Source organism: Rhineura floridana, chromosome 14, assembly GCF_030035675.1.
Source record: "Rhineura floridana isolate rRhiFlo1 chromosome 14, rRhiFlo1.hap2, whole genome shotgun sequence".
Classification (NCBI taxonomy): domain Eukaryota; kingdom Metazoa; phylum Chordata; class Lepidosauria; order Squamata; family Rhineuridae; genus Rhineura; species Rhineura floridana.
Window position 1 is genome coordinate 25,395,747 of NC_084493.1, and position 22,341 is coordinate 25,418,087.

The 22,341-nt window shown below is 44.1% G+C and overlaps 1 protein-coding gene across 1 annotated transcript in view; it reads left to right on the forward strand.

The window, feature by feature from the left end:
- Nucleotides 1-11,185: 11,185 nt before the first annotated feature.
- The window catches only part of LOC133369639 (cholesterol side-chain cleavage enzyme, mitochondrial), a 55,178-nt gene continuing 44,022 nt past the window's right edge, over nt 11,186-22,341 (forward strand). The window contains exon 1 of the mRNA XM_061595012.1: nt 11,186-11,241. The gene's annotated coding sequence lies outside the window, so the exon portion shown is untranslated. The remainder of the gene's footprint in view (nt 11,242-22,341) is intronic.

Below are 22,341 nucleotides of genomic sequence, written 5' to 3' on the forward strand. Positions count from 1 at the left end.
GAAAGAGATACAAGGATGACAGATTCATTCACGGAGGAACCATATGATGAAGAACCAGAAATTTTAGAATGTGAGATGAAAGCTGCTCTTAAAATACTTGGAAGAAACAAATCACCAGGAACAGATGGCATACCAATAGAGTTGCTACAAGCTACTAAGACTGAATTTGTCCAAAGTTTGACTAGAATTTGTCAAGAAATATGGGAAACTAAACAATGGCCCACAGACTGGAATTATTCCATATACATCCCAATTCCAAAGAAAGGGGATCCCAAGAAATGCAGTAATTATCGAACTATTGCCTTAATATCCCATGCAAGTAAAGTAATGCTCAAGATTCTACAGCAAAGGCTCTTACCATATATGGAGCGAGAAATACCAGATATCCAACCTGTTGGAATATGTGGTTCAACTCCAATTTGTGAGCTGAGGCTGCATGGGGTTAAAAAGGGTAGCTAGAGAGGAGATCTCCTGATTGCTAGGCTAATACCTATCCTTCGATCTCCTGCTGACTCTCTTCCTGCTAGACTGATACGCATATGATGTTGACCACATCTCCTTCCTCCTTCTTTCTCTTGAGAGTGAGAGCAGACATCTTTTCTTTGTCTCTCCCTCTCCTCCAAGCATGAGGGCAAACACTAGGCTTAGTGACTGCATCTCCAACTTAGCTAGTTAGCTAGATGTAGGAACTCTTTCCTATTAAGTATGTACTTCCAGAATAAAGTAGTTATTTCTTATTTTAAAGCTTAAAGTCTCTGTCTGACTAATTCGCAGGGAAGGTGTAATCTTTAGCAAAGGTTCAAATCCACAAAGGCTCACTCAGATGCTCCATTCCCTATTTCGCTGCTCTGCAACACAAGCTGAATTTAGAAAGGGAAGAGGCACCAGAGATCATATCGCAAACATATGTTGGATAATGGAAGGGACCAAGGAATTTCAGAAGAAAACCACCCTGTGCTTTCTAGATTACAGCAAAGCCTTTGACTGTGTAGATCATGGAAAACTATGGAATGCTTTAAAAGAAATGGGGGTGCCACAGCATCTGATTGTCCTGATGCGCAACCTATACTCTAGACAAGAGGCTACTGTAAGGACAGAATATGGAGAAACCGATTGGTTCCCCATTGGAAAGGGTGTGAAACAGGGGTGTATTTTATCACCCTATTTATTTAATCTATAAGCAGAACATATCATACGGAAAGTGGGATTGGATCAAGACAAAGGAGGTGTGAAAATTGGAGGGAGAAATATCAATAATTTAAGATATGCAGACAATACCATACTACTAGCAGAAACCAGTAATGATTTGAAGCGAATGCTGATGAAAGTTAAAGAGGAAAGCAGAAAAGCAGGACTACAGCTGAACGTCAAAAAGACTAATGTAATGATAACAGAAGATTTATGTAACTTTAAAGTTGACAACGAGGACATTGAACTTGTCAAGGATTATCAATACCTCGGCACAGTCATTAACCAAAATGGAGACAATAGTCAAGAAATCAGAAGAAGGCTAGGACTGGGGAGGGCAGCTATGAGAGAACTAGAAAAGGCCCTCAAATGCAAAGAAGTATCACTGAACACTAAAGTCAGGATCATTCAGACCATGGTATTTCTAATCTCTATGTATGGATGTGAAAGTTGGACAGTGAAAAAAGCGGATAAGAGAAAAATCAACTCATTTGAAATGTGGTGCTGGAGGAGAGCTTTGAGGATACCATGGACTCCGAAAAAGACAAATAATTGGGTGTGAGAACAAATTAAACCAGAGCTATCACTAGAAGCTAAAATGATGAAACTGAGGTTATCATACTTTGGACATGTCATGAGAAGCCATGATTCACTAGAAAAGACAATAATGCTGGGAAAAACAGAAGGGAGCAGAAAAAGAGGAAGGCCAAACAAGAGATGGATTGATTCCATAAAGGAAGCCACAGACCTGAACTTACAAGGTCTGAACAGGGTGGTTCATAACAGATGCTATTGGAGGTTGCTCATTCATAGGGTCGCCATAAGTCATAATTGACTTGAAGGGACATAACAACAACATAAACATGTGAATGTTAGAGCAAAATTGCATACACAAGTGTGTATATTAGCAGAAATTCACACTAATGCTGATGAATTTTCATGACATTTTTTTTTCAAATTGAAAACTGACGTAGAAATGTGGAGACCTCAACAATGGGAAAACGAGAAATTGAAACTGAAAAGGACAGATTTGTCCATCCTTGCCAGCCACTACTGAACCCATACAAAGGAAACAGAACTCTGTTGTGTTGGGCTAGGGACTTCCCACTCCTTGGAAGCTGGGAGCGCTTTGCATGAGTATTGTTGGAGGACAATATATTTCTAGTAAGTTACAGGAGTTTCCATTTGTACGAGAAGGAGGGACTTTCTCCCCAGCCTTTGTTTTCATATGGCTGGCATAATAGGTACCCTTTAGAGTTCCTGCCCTTGTTTTAAAGCCCCACAGCCCACAGACTAGAAACAACTCCTAGCAGCTTCAGCTTTGGATCTGGGCCCATTCTTGGCTCTGGGCTCAGATCGCCCATTTCCCTGTTTGGGTTAATTTTTCATTCCATCTATTTGAACGGACTGTTATGGGCTTGCACAATTTTCATTGCAAGGTTTATTTTGCTCAAAGCAAATCCATGTAGATTTCCCCAGGAGGTTCAGAGTACGGAAAAGCTCCAGTGATCCCATCTTGCTTCTTGGTGGGGTTTAAATTCTTGAGAAAGGATTTTGTGGTGGTTTCCCCACATGGGAATTATCTGAAACCATTTGAGCGGAAGAGGCTCAATGATCCACAATGGAAAATTGTTGTTTGATTTTGTAGGGATGAGAGCCCAATGCAGTAGATGCTAGTCGAGTAGGGCACATAGAGGACTGCCCCACCAATTTCAGCCTGCCCTTAGCCAGTCCTCATCTCCCTGCCCTGCCTTACAGATAGCACAGGGATGGCCCTGACTGGCAGTTTCCTCCTTGTTTGTCTCAGTGTTGCCCTTGTAGAACACAGCAGAGAGAAAGATAGGGATAAAACTAGAATGAGTTGCTGTGCCTGTCATTGACTCTGGCTCCACCTACAGTTGGACTCTCTGCCTTCTGCCCTCCTAATCCCAATGGGCACTAGCCATCACTGGCCCCATAATTAGGGAGCTCCATCTGAATGATCCCTGTCCTAGTTTGGATGGACTCCAATTACTAACTCCATGGACCTTGATTCTGTAATCTGAAATACAGAGTTGACCTGTGCCTCCTTGCATGACAATAGCCAGACTTGACTTTTGCTTACAATTTTAGGCTATCTGTAGCTTCCTAAACCCCAGTGTTTGCAGCCACTTGCTGGAAAGTGTGACATTCCAGCCAGGGGTGTGGCCTTAGAAGAGTAGGGATGGAAAGACCTGTCCATTTCAATTCTCTGTTTCTCATTTTTCCAGTCTTAAATTCAGTTCTCCACATTTCAGCAGCAATTTGTGATTTTTTTTAAAAAAAATCCTGATAAAATTCAGCAGTGTTTCAGCGTAAATGTCTCATAATAAATTCATTTTTGTGTGATCTTTTGACCAACGTACACATTTCTGCAAGCAGTTTTTCCTAATCTAATGCATTTTATTTTCACCAATATGTTCATATTTATGCATACATCATTTATTATTTATTTATTTATTGCACTTGTATACCACCCCATAGCCGAAGCTCTCTGGGCGGTCCACAGCAATCAAAAACATTAAAACAAATATACAATTTAAAACACATATTTTAAAAACAATTTAAAACACAATTTTAAAATTTAAAACAATATAAAAAAAATTTAAAACACATGCTAAAATGCCTGGGAGAAGAGGAAAGTCTGGACCTGGCGCCAAAAAGATAACAGTGTTGGCGCCAGGCGCACCTCAACAAACAGATCATTCTATAATTTGGGGGCCACCACTGAGAAGGCCCTCTCCCTTGTTGCCACCCTCCGACCTTCCCTTGGAGTAGGCACCCGGAGGAGGGCCTTTGATCTTGACCGTAGTGTACGGGTGGGTTCGTATCAGGAGAGGTGTTCCATCAGGTATTGTGGTCCCAAGCCATGTAAGGCTTTATAGGTCAAAACCAGCACCTTGAATCGAGCTCAGAAACATACAGGCAGCCAATGCAAGCGAGCCAGAATAGATTTAATATGTTCGGACCGTCTGGTCCCTGTTACCAATCTGGCCGCTGCATTTTGCACAAGCTGCAGTTTCTGAACCATCTTCAAAGGCAGCCCCACATAGAGTGCATTGCAGTAATCTAATTTGGAGGTTACCAGAGCATGGTCAACTGAAGCCAGGTTATCCCTGTCCAGATAGGGACGTAGTTGGGCCACCAACCAATGTTGGTAGAAGGCACTCCGTGCCACCAAGGCTACCTGAGCCTCAAGTGACAGAGATGGTACTAGGAGAACCCTCAAGCCATGAACCTGCTCCTTCAGGGGGAGTGCAACCCCATCCAGAACAGGTTGGACATCCACCATCTGGTCAGAAGAACCACCCACTAGCAGCATCTCAGTCTTGTCTGGATTGAGCCTCAGTTTATTAGCCCTCATCCAGTCCATTGTCACAGCCAGGCACCAGTTCAGCACATTGACAGCCTCACCTGAAGAAGATGGACAGGAGAAATAGAGCTGCGTGTCATCAGCATACTGATGGCAACACACTCCAAAGCTCCAGATGACTGCACCCAACGGTTTCATGTAGATGTTGACCAGCATGGGGGACAGAACTGACCCCTGCGGAACCCCATACTGGAGAGTCCAGGGTGCTGAGCAATGTTCCCCAAACACCACCTTCTGGAGGCGACCTGCCAAGTAGGAGTGGAACCACCGCAATGCAGTACCTCCCACTCCCAACTCAGCTAGTCTCCCCAGAAGGATACCATGGTCGATGGTGGTGTTCCCCTTCCTCCTGCAGGCACTGGGTCTCTAACATAATGCTTTTTTTTTTTTTTTGTAAAAACACTGGTTGGTTGGAGAACTGCATTGCAAAATTAGGAGAAGTGGCAATTTCAAAGGATTGCTGTGTTTTAGTTCTCATGCTGTTTGGGAAAGTGCAAATTTGATAGATTCAACTCCAAGTGTGGACTGAATTGAATTTCTCGCCCATCCTTCATCTCCTCCATCCCATCCCACACTGCAGAGGGTATGGATGGGGAGGGGGCATGGCCTGGGTAGAATCCCAAGGGCCAGACAGAGAGATCTGAAGGGCTTGAGTTTCTGTATCCCTGATGATTGAACCTTTGACTGAAGCTGAATGAAGCTGAGGTTTGAAAGATCCAGGACAGGCAAAAGAAATGACTTCTTCACACAGCTATAGCATGGAATTCACTCCCACAGGAAGCAATGATGGCCACCAACCTGGATGTCTTTAAAAGAGGATTAGACAAATTCATGGTGGATAAGGCTATCAGTGGCCACTAGCCATGATGGCTGTGCTCTGCCTCCACAGTCAGAGGCAGCATGCTTCTGAATACCAGTTGCTGGAACCTGCGGGAGAGGAGAATGCTCTTGTGCTCAGGTTCTGCTTGCAGGCTTCCCACGGACATCTGGTTGACCACTGTGAGAACAGGATGCTGGACTAGATGGGCTTATGCAGGCTCTGATTATGTTCTTATGACTGTAACTGCCCAGGAATTTAGACTGCATTGTGCCATCTGTGGTGTGTGCTGACAGTGCTAGACCTCAGATCATGGCTGGTTCTCCCCCTAACCCATAAGCCAAGACCAGATTCCATGGGGAATTGTGGCTGGAGCTGCAAGTCATCTGACTCACCTTGGGATGTGTCCAAGGTTAGCGAGGGCACAGTAACATGAGGTGTGGCACGAAACAGGAAAGTTGTTCCACTGGACTGATCATGGAGTGATTTAACCAGTTGGCAGGAAATTTACTCACACAAGACCACTGTGGCTGTGTGGCTGATGTCTGCCAGAGTCATTGATGACTCCTTTCCTGGGAGCACCTGCATATTGAGGCATTCATTCATGCTAAGTAGACAATGTGAGCTGCCTCATGCTGGGCTAGGTACAGGAAATTGCTACAGGAACAGGTACAGGAAGCACAACAAAGCTTTTTACTCATCTAACAGCAGAAAGAAAAGTGAGTAAAAAGAGCCCTGCTGGATTGGACCAAGAGTCCGCCTAGTCTAGAATCCTGTTTTGCAGAGCAGCCAATCAGATGTTTCTGGGAAACCTATAAGCAGGGCACCAAGGGAATAGCCCTCCTTTGCCCTTTGCAATCTATTAATCAACACCCACTGGTGCAGTTAGGTAATTTTTGAGCCTGGATTTAATGGTCTTACACACACGCACGCACGCACGCACCCCCCCCCCCCGGTAAGCTAGCTCTTTACACCTTTAGTGTAGTGGCACCGACACTTTTGAATTCCTTCCCCTTAAATATTAGACCGGCACCATCTCTGTTATCTTTTCGGTACCTGCTGAAGACCTTCCTCTTCCAACAAGCCTTTTAAGTAGAGACCTTATCCCAGTCTGTGTCTGTGTTGGAATATCTTTTTAAGATGCTTTTGAAACCTTTTTTTTTTTTTAAAGATGTTTTTAAAAATGTTTTGTTTTAATATGTTTTTAAAGATGTTTTAGAGTGTTTTTAATGTTTTGTTTGCTGCCTTGGGCTTCTTCTGGGAGGAAGGGTGGAATATAACTGTAATAAACAAAGAAATAAATGATTTTAAAATCCAGAGCATTCAGCTAAGGTGGAAGAGACTCACCACTCTTTCTGGTGCTTCCATCTCTTTGGCCGGTGCTTAACAAAGGCGCAAGCACTTGGAGAGAGCTGAAGGGTGAAGGGCAAAGAGGGTCTCAGCTGAGGCTGAGTAGTTTGAGCAGGAGATGGGGAGGGCATTCACTGAGTGCCAATCTAAGCAGCACGATCATGGAGTGTTGTGGTTTTGTTATTGAGATTTTGCTGTTATTTGATTGTGTTCCATGATTTGTAATGATATGTTGTTGTTTTTAAAAAAATGCAAACCACTTTGAGGTCACTTAGTGATGAAAAGGAGTGTATAAATGCACTGGAAAAAATAATAAGCCAACCAGCCAGCCTGCTTTAAGGAGGCTTAGTTGTTTTGTTGAAAGTGTTGACAGTTCAGGGAGAGGCCTGAAGTAGGTTCAGGCCCCCAAAACCACCACCCATAACTACAGCCCTGATGTCAGTGTTTCCAATACTGATGATTTACATGCTTGGGGGCCACTGTATGCAGGCTTTATAGCCTGGCTGTATGTTTTACTTTCATCTTGTCCTGGGGAAGAATTTTAATTCAAGGCGCAAGCTAGTTCCTTACTTGGACCAGAACAAGAAGAAAGAGTTGCCTATTGTTCCATAGCCAGCATTTGTTGATTGTGTGTTGCGGTTCCTGTTATTCTAACAGGAACGTGGTTTATTCTAAGCCACATAAACAAGAACAGGGAAAAAATAGCACTAGCATTGTTTTTAAAGGGGTTTTCAAGGTTTTCTCTTTGCTCAAATACAGTTAACCAGCAGGAACCAGAGGTGGGGAGCCTTTTTCAGGCCAAGGGCCGCAAACCCCCATGGGGAACAAACCGTGGGCTGCAGGCCAGTGGTGGGTGGTATGAAGGCAACAGTCCATAGGAGCAGAGGAAGCTTCCTTATACTGAGTCAGACTATTGGGTCTGTCTATCTTAGCAATGTCACTGACTGGGAGAGTCTCTTCAGGATTTCAGCATGTGGCCCCATCTGCACCATGCATTTAAAGCAGTATCATGAAGATGGCATTTTCTTTTCTTAGAAAGCCTGGCACCTGGCATCATTTGCAGGGTATTCTGGAGGGGAACTGGCCACTAATGAGGAAATGGACTGCCTTCAAGTCGATCCCGACTTATGGCGACCCTATGAAGAGGGTTTTCATGGTAAGCGGTATTCAGAGGGGGTTTACCATTGCCTTCCTCTGAGGCTGAGAGGCAGTGACTGGCCCAAGGTCACCCAGTGAGCTTCATGTCACTGTGGGGATTCGAATCCTGGTCTCCCAGGTTGTAGTCCAGCACCTTAACCACTACACCACACTGGCTCTCGGCCACTAATAGGGGCCACCATTTACTGTGTGTGTGGGGTGGGTGGCCATTTTGCCCCAGAATGCCTGGGGATAATACAATGGGATTATATCTAATGCTACTTATACTCAGAGCAGACCCATTAAAGTTAATAAACATGACCTTACCTTAGGTTCATTCATTTCAATGGGTCTGTTCTGAGTAGAACCAGCATTGGCTACAACCCAATATCCAGTGCATTCTGGGAAAAGAAAATGGGTGGAATTCCCACTGAAGACCCACTGAAGTTAATAGACATGTCTAACTTATGTTCATTCATTTCAATGGGTCTACTCTCAGTAGAAATGTGTGCATGAGTCAAAACTGCCTACAAAAATGTGTTTATTAGGAGAAAATCACACTAAAATGCTGGAGAATTTTCATGAGAATTTTTTTTTAAAAAATCGCAAATTACTGCAGAAATGTGGAGAACTGAATTTAAGACTGAAAAAACGAGAAGCTAAGAGAACCAAAGCTGAGAGACCTTTCCATCCCTACTTTAAGCATTCATGGCATCCCTCCAAGAATCCTGGGATCTGTAGTTTGTTAAGGGTGCTCAGAGTTGCTAGGAGATCCCTGTTCCCCTTCCAGAGCTACAATTCCCAGAATAGTTGAACAATCAATCTCTCTTCTCAGGAAACTCTGGGAATTGTAGTTCTGTAAGGGGCATAGGGCATCTCCTAACAACTCTCTGCACCACTGACAGACTACAGTTCCCAGGATGCTTTGGGGGGAGCCATGACTTTTGAAAGTAGTATGATACTGTTTTAAATGCACAGTGCAGATGGGGACAGGGACAGGCCTACGTGGAGATGCTGAGGATTGAACCTGGGACCTTCTGGATGCAAGGAAGACACTCTACCACTGAACTATGTTTCCCGTAAAAGTAGCCATAGTAATGGATGTGTACAGTGGTCTATGGTCTAGCCACACAAAATGCAGCAGTTTCTACACACATTCCCCCCACTCAACATCTCTCTATCCAGACAAGCAAGAGGCAGTATTACAGTTCAAGGCTGCATTCCAGTCAGGCAAAAGCACTTGAGGAGGGCACAGAGTAGGGCCAATGAGGGAAAGTTTCAAGGGCCAGGTAGCCCCCAGGCCTGAGGTTCCATATCCCTGCCATAAACAGTGACCTTGGTCAGTGCTGGTGTTTGTCACAAAGAACTAATTCTGTACTTACCATAGAGAAAAGCCTGCAAACTATATGAAATCAATTGCGTGCATTGCGTTTCCTTTGCATTGAAATGAATGGGGTGGAATAACGATGATAATATAACCTATGTAATTAATTACGTAAGTTAAGTAGTATTGCCACTGCAGACAGTAAGATAAATAAAGTAGTTTTTGGAGAAAGATAAACTGCAGCAGAACGGAAACAGTTGCTGCATGCAACTGATGCAGAATGAAATGGAAAATGATGCCTTCTTACATCTCTAGGGTCAGGTTCCCTGCCCCTGTTTTCATACAGAACAATTTAAAATGACAGAGTCTCTGAGGACTCAGAGTCTCTGTTTTGCCTACTGAAACTGATTCCCTTGTATTGGCATGCATGATGCTTTTAAATCAGAGCTACCTGCAACTACAGTTGCAGTCCCAACCCCACAAACCTGGAAGCAAGCCCCATTGAATTCAATAGGACATTCTGAGTAGATACATTTAGAATTGTAAGTTTTGAAAATCCCACTCTTCAAGTATTGAAGGGCAACTTTGTATATTGTAAGATGGAAAATGGTAGGAGATTCTATATTTCCATAGAACTATAGAATTGGAAGGAACAACAAAGATCCTCTAATCCAACGCCATACGAATGCATTAAATTTACTCCCAAGTAAATAGGCAGGCTTAGGTTTATTAAATTTGCATATGGCTTCTCACTTCCTGGAGTGATTTACATGCAAGTCAAAATGCCATCATAACATTGCGAAAACATATTAAAATCATATGGAACAAGAAAAATTGCAAACTGATGTGGAAATGTGGAGGACCAAATTTAAGACTAGAAAAATTAGAAATGGAGAGATCTTGACATTGACAGATTCGCCCATCAGAAGAACATCAGAAGAGGCCTGCTGCAACAGATGAAAGGTCCATCTAGCCCAGTATCCCGATTCCCACTGGGAATGAAAGCAAGAGCCTCCTCCTGCTGTTTGCCCTTCCAGCAACTGGTAGTCAGTGGCATCCATTGGCATCCACCCACGTGGGACTAATTTCCTACAGCAGTTACCATAGCTGGAGGCGTTAGTGAGAACCGACTCATGTGGCAGTCTGGATGAATCAGGAAGGAGGTCTTGTTTCTGTAATCAATTGCTCCTTTGTCCTTTCTTACACCGAAACTCAGTGGGCGTAAGACAATGAGACTAATAATGCAGAACCACCACTTGTTCCTCACTAGATGCCCTTTGTAGGTTATTCCATAGCTGTCAAGCAGAACCACTATAGTTCCTCTGTTCTTTCTTTAATAGAACAAGGAACTTGCTGACATGAACATTCTGACTGTACATATTTTAGTGAGCCCAGTGCTGGAGTGGACCCTCGGCAGGATATTTTTGCAATATATTTTTCAAAAAAAGTCTTTGTGAAAATTCATCAGCATTTTAGCATGAATTTTCTGTAATACAGACATGTTGTATGCCGTTTTGCCTAATATGTACATTTTTGCAAAGCAATTTCCCCAATATAATGCATTTTTGTGTGTTATTTTAACAAATATATGCATTTTTATGCACACACTACCGCAGTACATGTGTTTTTACATAAATGACTTGGCTGGAGAACTGCACTGCAAAATTCACAGAAGTGTGAATTTCAAAGGATGGCTGCATTTCTGTTCATGTATTGGTTTGGAAAGTGCAAATTAGGTAGATTTACCTTTGCATGCGAACTGAATTGAATTTATCCCACATCCCTAAATGTGACATAGAGTTTCTGAGTCATAAGGAGGAAGGAGCCATTGCTCAATGATAGAGCACATCGCACTTTGCATGCAGAGTGTCTCAAGCTCACCCCTGGCATCTCACGCTAACAGGAGTAATTGGTCAGTGGGAAATCCACATTGCCTGGGACCCTGGAGAGCTTCTGCCAGTCAGAACAGACAACACAGGGACAGATCGGCAAATAGTCTAATATGGTATAAGATAATTTCCTGTGAGTCCCAAGGTATGTTTTGCTTTTCCTGTTGCTTGTGGACCCAATAGTCTACACATGTGCTTGATAGTCCCAGGGTTTGGTCTCAGGGCATATTAATGTAGCTTCCTTATTGAAACTAAACTGGTCTGGTTCTGCTCAGTGCCAGGATAGGAGACCTCCTGGAGACTCCATACACCTTCCCTTGAGTTCAATGATGGAAGAAAAGCAGGATATAAATGTGCTAAATAAATTAGAAAGAAAAAGAATAGTGACACTTCTGGAGCATCACCTAAATCAGATCTGTCCCAGCTTGCTGTCTTCCCCTATGCTAGGGGTGGCCAATGTGGTGTCCTTGAGATGTTGTTGGACTCCAACTCCCATCATCCCTGACTATTGGCAATGCTGGCCAGGGCTGATGGAAATTGGATGTCCTGCAACATCTGGAGGGCACCACATTATCTGCCCCTGCTCTATGCCCTTGCCCACTTACTTAATCCAACACAAGAGCCTCTCTCTTTTCTCTTCGTCAAACACTGGAGTCTCTACTGGCATGAGAGATCAAAGCGAGGTGGTTCAGGTTGCTTAGCTGGTGTATGAAATTTGATTGTGATCTGGAATTTTTAATATAATGAGGATCAAGCCAGGGAATGCTGACGTCTCTCACACAATGGGATGGTTCAGTTTGACTGGTGGCATCTGGAAAACAAAAAGATGCAATTATTCATCTTTCATTGCCTGTTTTTTTCTCAGGTTCTAGAAAAATGGACAGCTTTCTGACATGCAGAAAATAGGAATGTCCCTTTTGTGGCACATAAAATGAAAGTCTATTTCAGGGTGTGAGGCATGTGGGCCTTACCCTCTGTCAACAGGGAGCCAGCAAGCACGCAAAGCAGAGGTTACGTTGGGCTTCTTGAAGTGGATGGGAGAGAAAAGGGCTTGCATGTAAGCGTGCTTAGTCAGAGTTGTGTATCCCTCTTAAGATGACAGGTGCTACAACTCTCCTTCCTCAATTCTCTGACTATCCATAGCATTTGCCATGTGCCGTTCTGCAGCTGTTTGCTTATTGTCTGACTAAGTAGATACTCATAGAATTCCCCATTGTTTCTCCCTCAAAAGCACTCATCCGCTGCAAGGAAGGGTGGTCATCAATTTTGGTTTCTCAGTTTTCCAATCTTCAGCTTAGTTCTCTGCATTTCCACATTCATCTGCAAATTCTTTTTTTTAAGTCCTTGTGAACATCTGTTAACATTTTCGTGCAATTTTTCTCCTAATATGCACATTTTTGCAAGCAATTTCCCCAATACAATGCATTTCTGTATGTTATATTGAAATTTGCACTTGTCTGTTCTGTATATATCCATTAATATGTGCATTTTAGGCACACTTTCCCCTAACATATGCATTCATGTACACATTACTTGGTTATAGAACTGCATTAATACATTTTAATTTTGAAGGATGCTTGTATTGCAATTTGCATATTATTTTAGGAAGTGGGAATCAGATTTGCTTTAGAGTGCAAACTGAGTAGAATTTCTCCGCATCCCTGTTTAGGCATTATATCTGTGGTTAAGAGGAATGCATGAGTGGGGAAGGGCCCATGTCTGGAGGGAGGAAGGGGGGGACACAGGGTTTCATGCAACTGGAAGCCTGGAACTTGTTTATTTTCATTTATTTATCACTTTATATTAGAAAAATTCAAAGCACTGTGCAGAGTAGAGAAATCATACAGGAAAACAAGAAAAATGATAATATACAATCCATCAGAATATAATAATTCACAATAATCTAATAGGCACAGTAAACAGCAGTATGCTCATCCAAATACCTTTAAACGCAACTCTTGGCTGCTTGCCTTTGATGCTTGAGATGTATATTCTTAGGACCCACTAGGGAGGGAAGGATCTGTCAATTTCGGTTCTCTCAGTTTCTCATTTTTTTCTAGTCTTAAATTTGGTTCTCCACATTTCTGCAGCAATTTGTGATTTTTTAAAAAAGTAATCCTCAAGAAAATTCTCCAGCAATTTTGTGAGAATTTCTCCTACTAAACACATTTTTGTATGCAGTTTTGACTAATGTACATATTTTTGCAAGCAATTTCTCTAAATGTAATGCATTTTTGTATGTTATTTTCACTAATAGATTCATTTTTATATACACTTTCCCCTAATATATACATTTATGTAAACATTGTTTGGTCGGTGAACTGCATTGCAAAATTTGAATAACTGTGAATTTTGAAGGATGGCTGTGCTTTGGGTTTCATACTATTTGGAAAGTGTGATTTGATAAATTCTGCTTTAAATGCCAACTGAATGAAAATCCCTAGAACCCACTCCATTCTTGTGCTTGTAATTTGTTTTAAACTGTTTTTAATGTTGTGTTTTAAATTGTTGTGGACCTCACATGGAACTTTAGGGTGAATGGTGAGTAATAAATCAAATTATTATTATTAGCAATGCATCGACACCCTGCAACTTATCAGAGAAGATGAGGACTTCCTCGATAGAACACAGGAGGAATTAAGGGAACGACACAAAGTACAGGAAGAAAGCGACAAGGAAGAAGAGGACTGCAACAGCAACAAATCCCCATGGAGAACTGTCACTGTAAGGGCAAGGGAAAACAGGAGGGATTCAGAACTGCTGCAACTAACAAATCGCTTTCAGCGTCTCTCGGCAGACAGCACCCCTGAAGAGCCTCAACAAACTCACCTGCATCAAGAGCCACTGGTTGCAAAGGAAGACTCCACACCCCAGAAGAAGGAAGCTGATGCAACCACCGCTCGTGGCAAAAAGAGGAGGGTGCTGGTGGTTGGAGACTCGTTGCTCAAGGGGATAGAGGCACTGGTATGCCAGCTGGACAAAATGAATCGGGAAGTCTGTTGTCTCCCTGGGGCACGCATCCGGGACGTCACTGACAACCTGCTGAGGCTCATTGGGAAACAAGATAGGTACCCCTTTCTCCTCATCCATGTGGGCACAAACGACACGGCCAGAAACACCTTGGAACAGATCACCTCAGACTATGAGGGTAGGAAGGTCAAGGATTTTGGGGCACAGGTGGTCTTCTCCTCAATTCTTCCCGTGAAGGATAGAGGACTACAAAGGGAAAGGAAGATAATGCAGGTCAACGACTGGTTACGCAGATGTGTCGACGGGAGAGGTTTGGATTCTGGGACCATGGTCTAAGCTTCTTGGAGGGGGGACTGTTGGCAAGAGATGGGCTGCACCTCACAAGGACTGAGAAGAATCTCTTTGGCAGAAGTATGGCAAAACTCATCAAGAGTGCTTTAAACTAAAGCCTCTGGGGGATGGAGATGATAGCTTAAATACCGATCCAAAGACAGCGGGTTGTAAACACAAGGATTTGAAGGGTACAGGAGACACTGGGAGAGAGAAAGGGATGCATGGCAAAGCTCACGGTATATTAACGGAGGAATCCAATCAGGACAAAAGAGACTTCTGGTGTCTATATACCAACGTGTGGAGCTTGGGAAACAAGCTAGAGGAGCTTGAAGTCTTAGTGCATCAAGGCAAATATGACTTCATAGGGATAACAGAGACTTGGTGGGATGACTCCCATGATTGGAATATAGCCATTCAAGGATATAAACTCTACAGAAAAAATAGAAGCAACAGAAAAGGAGGGGGAGTAGCGTTATACGTCAAAGACAAATATACCTCTATGGAAATCCAAGACAGCGAACAAAGGGGTCTGGTAGAGACCATTTGGGTAAAAATAAATGGAGAAACAAATAAAACCGACATGGTAGTAGGTGTCTACTACAGACCCCCTGGCCAAGAAGAGGTGTTAGATGAGGCCTTTCTCAAACAAATCTCTGAAATCTCAAGGAGGCAAGAAGTAGTAGTGATGGGGGACTTCAACTACCTGGATATCTGCTGGGAGACAAACTCTGCGAAGCACAAAGCCTCCAACAAATTCCTGATGGGCCTTGCTGATAATTTCCTCTTTCAAAAAGTAGAAGAAGGAACAAGGGGATCGGCAATCCTGGACCTGATCTTAACTAACACGGACGAATTGGTCACGGGAATTAAAGCGGTCGGTACCTTGGGGGAAAGTGACCACGTAATGCTGGAATTCGTGATTCTGGGGAAAGCCAAAGAAGAATATAGTCAAATATGGACCTTGGATTTCAGGAAAGCTGATTTTAGCAAGGTCAGGGAAATGATGGGTAGGATCCCGTGGCTAGATAGACTAAAGAAAAAAGGAGCCCAAGAAGCATGGGAGTTCATGAAGAACGTATTACAAAAAGCGCAATTGCAAACAACTCCAAACAGGATGAAAAACGGAAGACATCGGAAAAAGCCAATGTGGCTACACGGAAGACTGGTGGAGGAGGTAAAAATAAAAAAGAGCATGTATAAGGAATGGAAGGAAGGACGCATCACCAAGGAAGAGTACCGACGAGCGGCTCGGGCTTGCAGGAATAGCGTAAGGAAAGCTAAAACCCAGAATGAGCTGAGGCTGGTGAGGGAAGGGAGGAACAACAAAAAGGGGTTTTTCAGATATATTCAAAGCAAGAGAGAGACCAAGGAAACGGTGGGACTGCTGCTCAATGAGGATGGCAAAATGTTGACAGATAACAAGGAAAAGGCAGAACTGCTCAATGCCTATTTTGCCTCCGTTTTCTCCCAAAAAGGGAACAGTGTGCAACCTTGCATTGGTAGCAATCTCAGTAAGGGGTCGGGATTGCAGTTCAAGATTGATAAGGAGATAGTCAGGAAATACCTAGTTAACCTAAATGAGTTCAAATCTCCAGGGCCTGATGAACTGCATCCCCGAGTATTGAAGGAACTTGCTGACGTACTCTCGGAACCTTTTGCCATCATCTTTGAGAAATCCTGGAGAACGGGAGAGGTGCCGGAGGATTGGAGACGGGCAAACGTCGTCCCGCTCTTTAAAAAGGGTAAAAAAGAAGATCCGGGGAATTACAGGCCAGTCAGTCTGACTTCAATACTGGGAAAGATATTAGAACAGATAATAAAAGAGTCCATTGGCAACTATCTAGATGACAATGCTGTGATTAGTAGGAGCCAGCATGGGTTTGTCAAGAAAAAATCCTGTCAAACTAATCTCATCTCTTTTTTTGATCGGGTCACTAGCTTAGTAGATGGTGGAAATGCTGTAGATGTCATCTATCTAGATTTCAGCAAAGCGTTTGACAAAGTCCCCCACGACCTTTTGATAGCAAACTGGTCAAATGCGGACTAGATGGAAATACTGTCAAGTGGATTCACAACTGGTTGGAAAACCGTACTCAAAGAGTGGTCGTCGGTGGCTCTGCTTCGGACTGGAAGGAGGTTTCGAGTGGAGTGCCACAGGGTTCTGTCCTGGGGCTGATACTCTTCAACATTTTTATCAATGACTTAGATGACAGGGTGGAGGGAAGCATTATGAAGTTTGCAGATGATACGAAACTGGGAAGGATAGCTAACACAATGGAAGACAGGAATAAAATCCAAAGGGACCTGGATAGACTAGAAAATTGGGCTGAAATTAATAAAATGAAATTCAATAAAGACAAATGCAAGATTCTGCATTTAGGCCACAAAAACAAAATGCACGGGTACAGGGTGGGAAATACCAAGCTTAGCAGTAGTGCATGTGAGAAGGACCTTGGAATTGTAGTGGATTGCAAGTTGAACATGACCCAGCAGTGTGATGCTGCGGCAAAAAAGGCAAACATGGTTTTGGGATGCATAGAGGTATAGTTTCCAGGTCGAGGGAAGTAATAGTCCCACTATATTCTGCATTAGTCAGGCCTCATCTGGAATACTGCGTTCAGTTCTGGGCGCCTCATTTTAAGAAAGTTATAGACAAGTAGGAGCGGGTTCAGAGGAGGGCAACGAGGATGATAGCCAGTATGGAGAACAAGTCTTATGAGGAAAGGTTGAAGGAACTTGGCATGTTCAGTCTGGTGAAGAGAAGGCTGAGGGGTGACATGATTGTACTCTTTAAGTACCTGAAGGGCTGTCACATAGAGGAGGGTACAGATTTGTTCTCTGCTGCCCCAGAGGGTAGGACTAGGTCTAATAGTTTTAAGTTGCAGGAGAGTAGATTCAGATTGGACATTAGAAGGAACTTCTTGACAGTAAGGGCAGTTCGGCAATGGAACCGACTGCCTAGGGAGGTGGTGGGATCCCCTTCGCTGGATTCTTCAAGCAGAGGCTGGACGGCTGTCTGCGGGAGATGCTCTAGCTGTGGATTTCCTGCTGTGAGCAGGGGGTTGGACTCGATGGCCTACAAGGCCCCTTCCAACTCTATGATTCTATGATTCTTATTATTTATAGTAATAATACTGTCCAGGAAATGCCTGGGAAAACTGTAAGGATGGATGAATCTGTCAATGCTGGTTTCTTTCTGTCTGCCATTTTTCCAGTCTTAAATTCCGTTCACATTTCTGTAGCAATCTGAGGATTTTCTTTTTTAAAAAATCCTCTTGAGAATTTGTCAGCATTTCAGTGTGAATTTCCCCCCAATGAACACATTTTTGTATGCAGCTTTGAATAATATACACATTTTTGTAAGCAATTTCCCCTAATATAATGCATTTTTGAATATTATTTTCACTAATGTATATGCATTTTTATGCACACTTTCCCATAATAAATGCTTTTTTTATGCACAGTGTTTTGATTGGAGAATTGCATTGCGAAATTCAGAGAAGTGTGGATTTGAAAGGATGGCTCTACTTTGGCTCATGCATTGGTTTGAGAAGAGTGAATTAGGTAGCTTTTCATTAAAAAAAGTGATGGCTGGGCTATGTCAGTGGGGCTATGAAATCCATGTCAGTGGGGCTATGAAATCCACTCCAGGTTTTAGTCTGAACTTTCAAGGAATCTTTCCTGGAGCAGATTCCAGATGACATAGAGCCACCAGCCACCACTGCATTAAATGCAAACAAAATGGAATTTCTCTCCCATCCCTAAGTTTGAGATGGCCAAGTTTTGAGATGTCCCCATCATCTTCATTTTCCCATGTGGGCCAAAATACACTGAAATGGAGATGGCAGCTTGAGCCTTGGCAGGTGGCAGTGCTTTGCAGCACAGCGCACCTGGCTGCCTTGACCCCTGGAACTGTTTGGAAGGAAGGAAGGAAGGAAGGAAGGAAGGAAGGAAGGGGGATGCTCTATCAACCAGTGTTAGCCCCAGTATGCCTATGCTGGTTGTTGATGCCAGACCTGTTTCTCACTGCAATGCCATCCCTTCTGCTACTGTCTCTGGCATCGCACCCCCCAGGCTTAAGCAGGAGCCCAATGATGCTGACCCCTGAAGCATCTGTAGCCAGGACACATCATAAATGATGAGCAGGAATAGCTCCGTTATCCTCCGTTCCGTGGTACATGTTTGCCCTTGGAGGGATCCACCCTGCTCAGAATGTCATAAGTAGGGTTGCCAGGTTCCTGGCCTGAGACTGATCCTGTATCTTTAGGAGAAGAGAAAGTCAGCCAAGTGCAGGTGTTCTTGCAACCCTGTAATGAGAAAAACCACAAGGTGGAATTCTCCCTTCCCCCTGCACAGCTTTTAAAGATACAGAAGACCTCTTGGAGGCTGGGCCTGGCAACCAAGAGGTCTTCTGTATCTTTAAAAGATTTGCGGGGGGAAGGGAGAATTCCACCTTGTGATTTTTCCCATTTTAGGGTTGCAAGAACACCTGCACTTGGCTGACTTTCTCTTCTCCTGAAGATACAGGATCAGTCTCAGGCCAGGAACCTGGCAAGCCTTGCACTGAAATATCTTTTCTGTGACAAGGTGTCTGGCAGACATTGAGTCAGTCAGAGAAAGAAGCCCTGTCATCACCGGGATGGAATCTTGAGTCTTTGCCAAGGAGCATTGGCTGTTGATTGGTTACTCATGCCAAGATGGAATCCTTCTAGCAGAGTCGATACATGTGACTCAAAGGTTGCTTATGGTTTCTAGGGTCAAGTTTCTCGATGATACTGGGGGTTTGTGGCTAGAGTCTCCCATGCTCTCAACACTGTGATGAACTAATACCTGCATATGGCAGCTTGCAAGATCAGGGAAGTGGCACGGTGTCCTTTTCAGCAGCAAATCAACAAGATCTGATCAGTCAGAGCAGGTTTCATGTGAAGAAGCCTGGATCAACAAGAGAGCTGTCCAGCAGGATTGAAGCAGCAGAAACGAGGGAGCCTGGCTTATCACGGGGCAGGCTTTCAGAGCTATCCCTAAAGAGCTGTTGCATTAGCAACTTTTAGGCAGTGACTGAGGCCCCATCTGCACTATACATTTAAAGCAATATCATACCACTTTAAACATTCTTGGCTTCCCCCGAAGCATCCTGGGAACTGTCCCAGGATAGTGCTGAGAGTTGTTAGGAGACCTCTATCCCCCCCCCAGTTCCCAGAGTTCCTTGGGAAGGAGGATTACTTGGTAAACCACTCTGAGAATTATAGCTCTGTGAGGGGAACCCTCCGCACTCTTCACAAACTGCAGTTCCCAGGATTCTTCAGGGGAAAGCCATCACTAAAGTGGCATGATACTGCTGTAGATGTATAATGCAGATGGGGCCTGAGTGACTTTATAATGTAGCGGTGGGAAATCTCAGGTCTGAGAGCCAAACGTGGCCCCCAGGCCTCTCTGTTTGGCCCTTGGGACTCTCCCTGGCCTCACCTTCACCCCCAGGCCACTCCCCTCACTGGCTCTTGTTTGCACCCTGTTTAAGTATTTTTGCTTGGCTGTAATGTGTCTTTGAACTTTGAACTTTGAACATTTTTAAAGCTTTCACAACATCTTTAAAAAAAGGTTAAAAAACTATTGTTAAAAAAAAGTTTAAAAACATATTAAAAAGCAATCCCAACACAGACACAGACTGGGATAAGGTCTCAAAAGGCTTGTTGAAAGAGGAAGGTCTTCAATAGGCACTGAAAAGATAACAGAGATGGCACCTGTCTAATATTTAAGGAGAGGGAATTCCACAGGGTAGGTGCCGCCACACTAAAGGTCCATTTCCTATGTTGTGCTGAATGGACCTCCTGATAAGATGGTATCTGCAGGAGGCCCTCACCTGCAGAGTGCAGTGATCGACTGGATATATAACGAATAAGATGGTATTTCAGCTATACTGGTCCCAAGCTGTACAGGGCTTTGTAAACCAAGATTAGAACTTGGCCCGGTAGCAAATGGGCAGCCAGTGCAATTCTTTCAGCAGTGGGGTGACTTGTGGGCGATACCTTGCCTCAGTGAGCAGTCTTGCCACCACATTTTGCACCAGCTGCAGCTTGCGGACCAACCTCAAGGGCAGCCCAACATAGAGAGCCTTACAGTAATCCAGCCTAGAGGTTACCTGTGTGTGGACAACAGTGGTCAGGCTATCCCGGTCCAGAAACAGTCACAGCTGTCTTACCAGCCAAAGCTGGTAAAAGGCACTCCTAGCCACTGAGGTCACCTGGGCCTCTAGTGACAGACGTGTCCAGGAGCACCCCCAAACTACAAACCTGCTCTTTCAGAGGGAGTACAACCTGTAATGAGGAATCAAATAGTGAGGATTTTTAATCTTTGATTCATCTCAGTGAACCAGAGTTTGGAAAGCCTGCAATAGCAAAGATTCCTGGGAGACAGCCCCTCTGTGACCCTGGAGTACATGTCTTGAAAGCCTGAGGGTATAGACTTCCTGTTTACTATGGAAATTTGGGGAATGTTGCCCAGGAAGAATCAGGCGCTCTTTTCAAACAAAGAAACGGTTTTACATAAGGATTAGGATAATTTGTAACCTTTAGGAATCATCAAGAATCTACAGCAGGGAGATCACACCTATTATCTGGGAACTTATCAGGAAATGGGTTGGTTCACATCTTCCTAGTCACATTTGCATTGGAGTCAGTTTAGTGAGAAAAAGGTATAAAACACGAGGGGTTGGGAGGGTTCAGGAGTTCCTCTTCTGGAGGGCTCCAACCACTGCTTTTCTTATCAACACACTCTAGCATCTTCGGGACAATTGCAGAGCTTCTAAGCTAAGGACTTGGGTGAGAACTTTCAAATCTAGTGCCGCTGGTTACAAAGGGTGGAGCTTTGGCTCATTGGGCTAGATACGAAAGTCTCTCTCTCAGCCTTGACTCAATAGTATCAAAAACTGCCAAGAGATCAAGTAAGAGTAACAGGGTTGTACTCCCCCTGTCCTTCTGCTGATAAAGGTCATCTATCAGGGCAACAAAGGCTGATTCAGTCCCATAACCAGGCCTGAACCCAGACTGGAACAGGTCAAGATAATCTGTTTCATCCAAGGATACTTGCAATTGCTGTGCCACAACCCTCTCAATTACCTTCCCTAAGAAGGGGGTATTTGTGACCGGTCGGTAATTGTCGCAGCCCAATGGGTCTAGGGTGGGCTTTTTCAAGAGTGGTTGGATCACCCTCTCTTTCAGGGTGGCTGGAACCACTTCCTCCCACAATGATGCATTGACCACACCCTGGATCCATTCAGTCATACCCCCTCGGCAAGCTTTAATAAGCCAAGAAGGAAAAGGGTCGAGAGGACACATTGCTGGCTGCATCATCACAAGCATCTTGTCTGCATCATCAGGCAACATCAACTGAAACCATTCCCAAGACGTTGCAGCAGATGTTGCACTGGACACCTCATTGGGACTACAGTAGATGTGGATGGGGCATCAAGACTGCTACAGAGGCGAGCAACTTTACCCTTAGAGTGCCTTGCAAACAATTCACAGTGGGCCTCCGAAGGGTCTAAAACTCCATTTCCTGGAGTTGATGTCATCAGACCTCTGACAATATGGAAAAGCTCCACTGGATGGCTACTTGAGGATGCAATGGAGGCAGAGAAGTGAGCCTTCTTCGCCGCTCTCACCGCCACACAATAGGCACGGTTATGATGTTTTACTCGTGCCTGGTCAGCCTCACAGCATGTCTTTTGCCAGTTGCGCTCTAGCCGTCATCCAGCTTGTTTCATTGCCCTTAGCTCATTGGTGTACCAAGGTGCAAGCCGGGCTCCATAATGCTGGAGAGGGCTCTCGGGGGCAACCATGTCAAGAGCCCAACATGCTTTGCTGTACCACAGCGTGACAAGGGCTTCAACAGGGTCACCTGCTCTATCAAGTGAGGGCTGGCTGAGGGCAGACCGAAGTTGGTG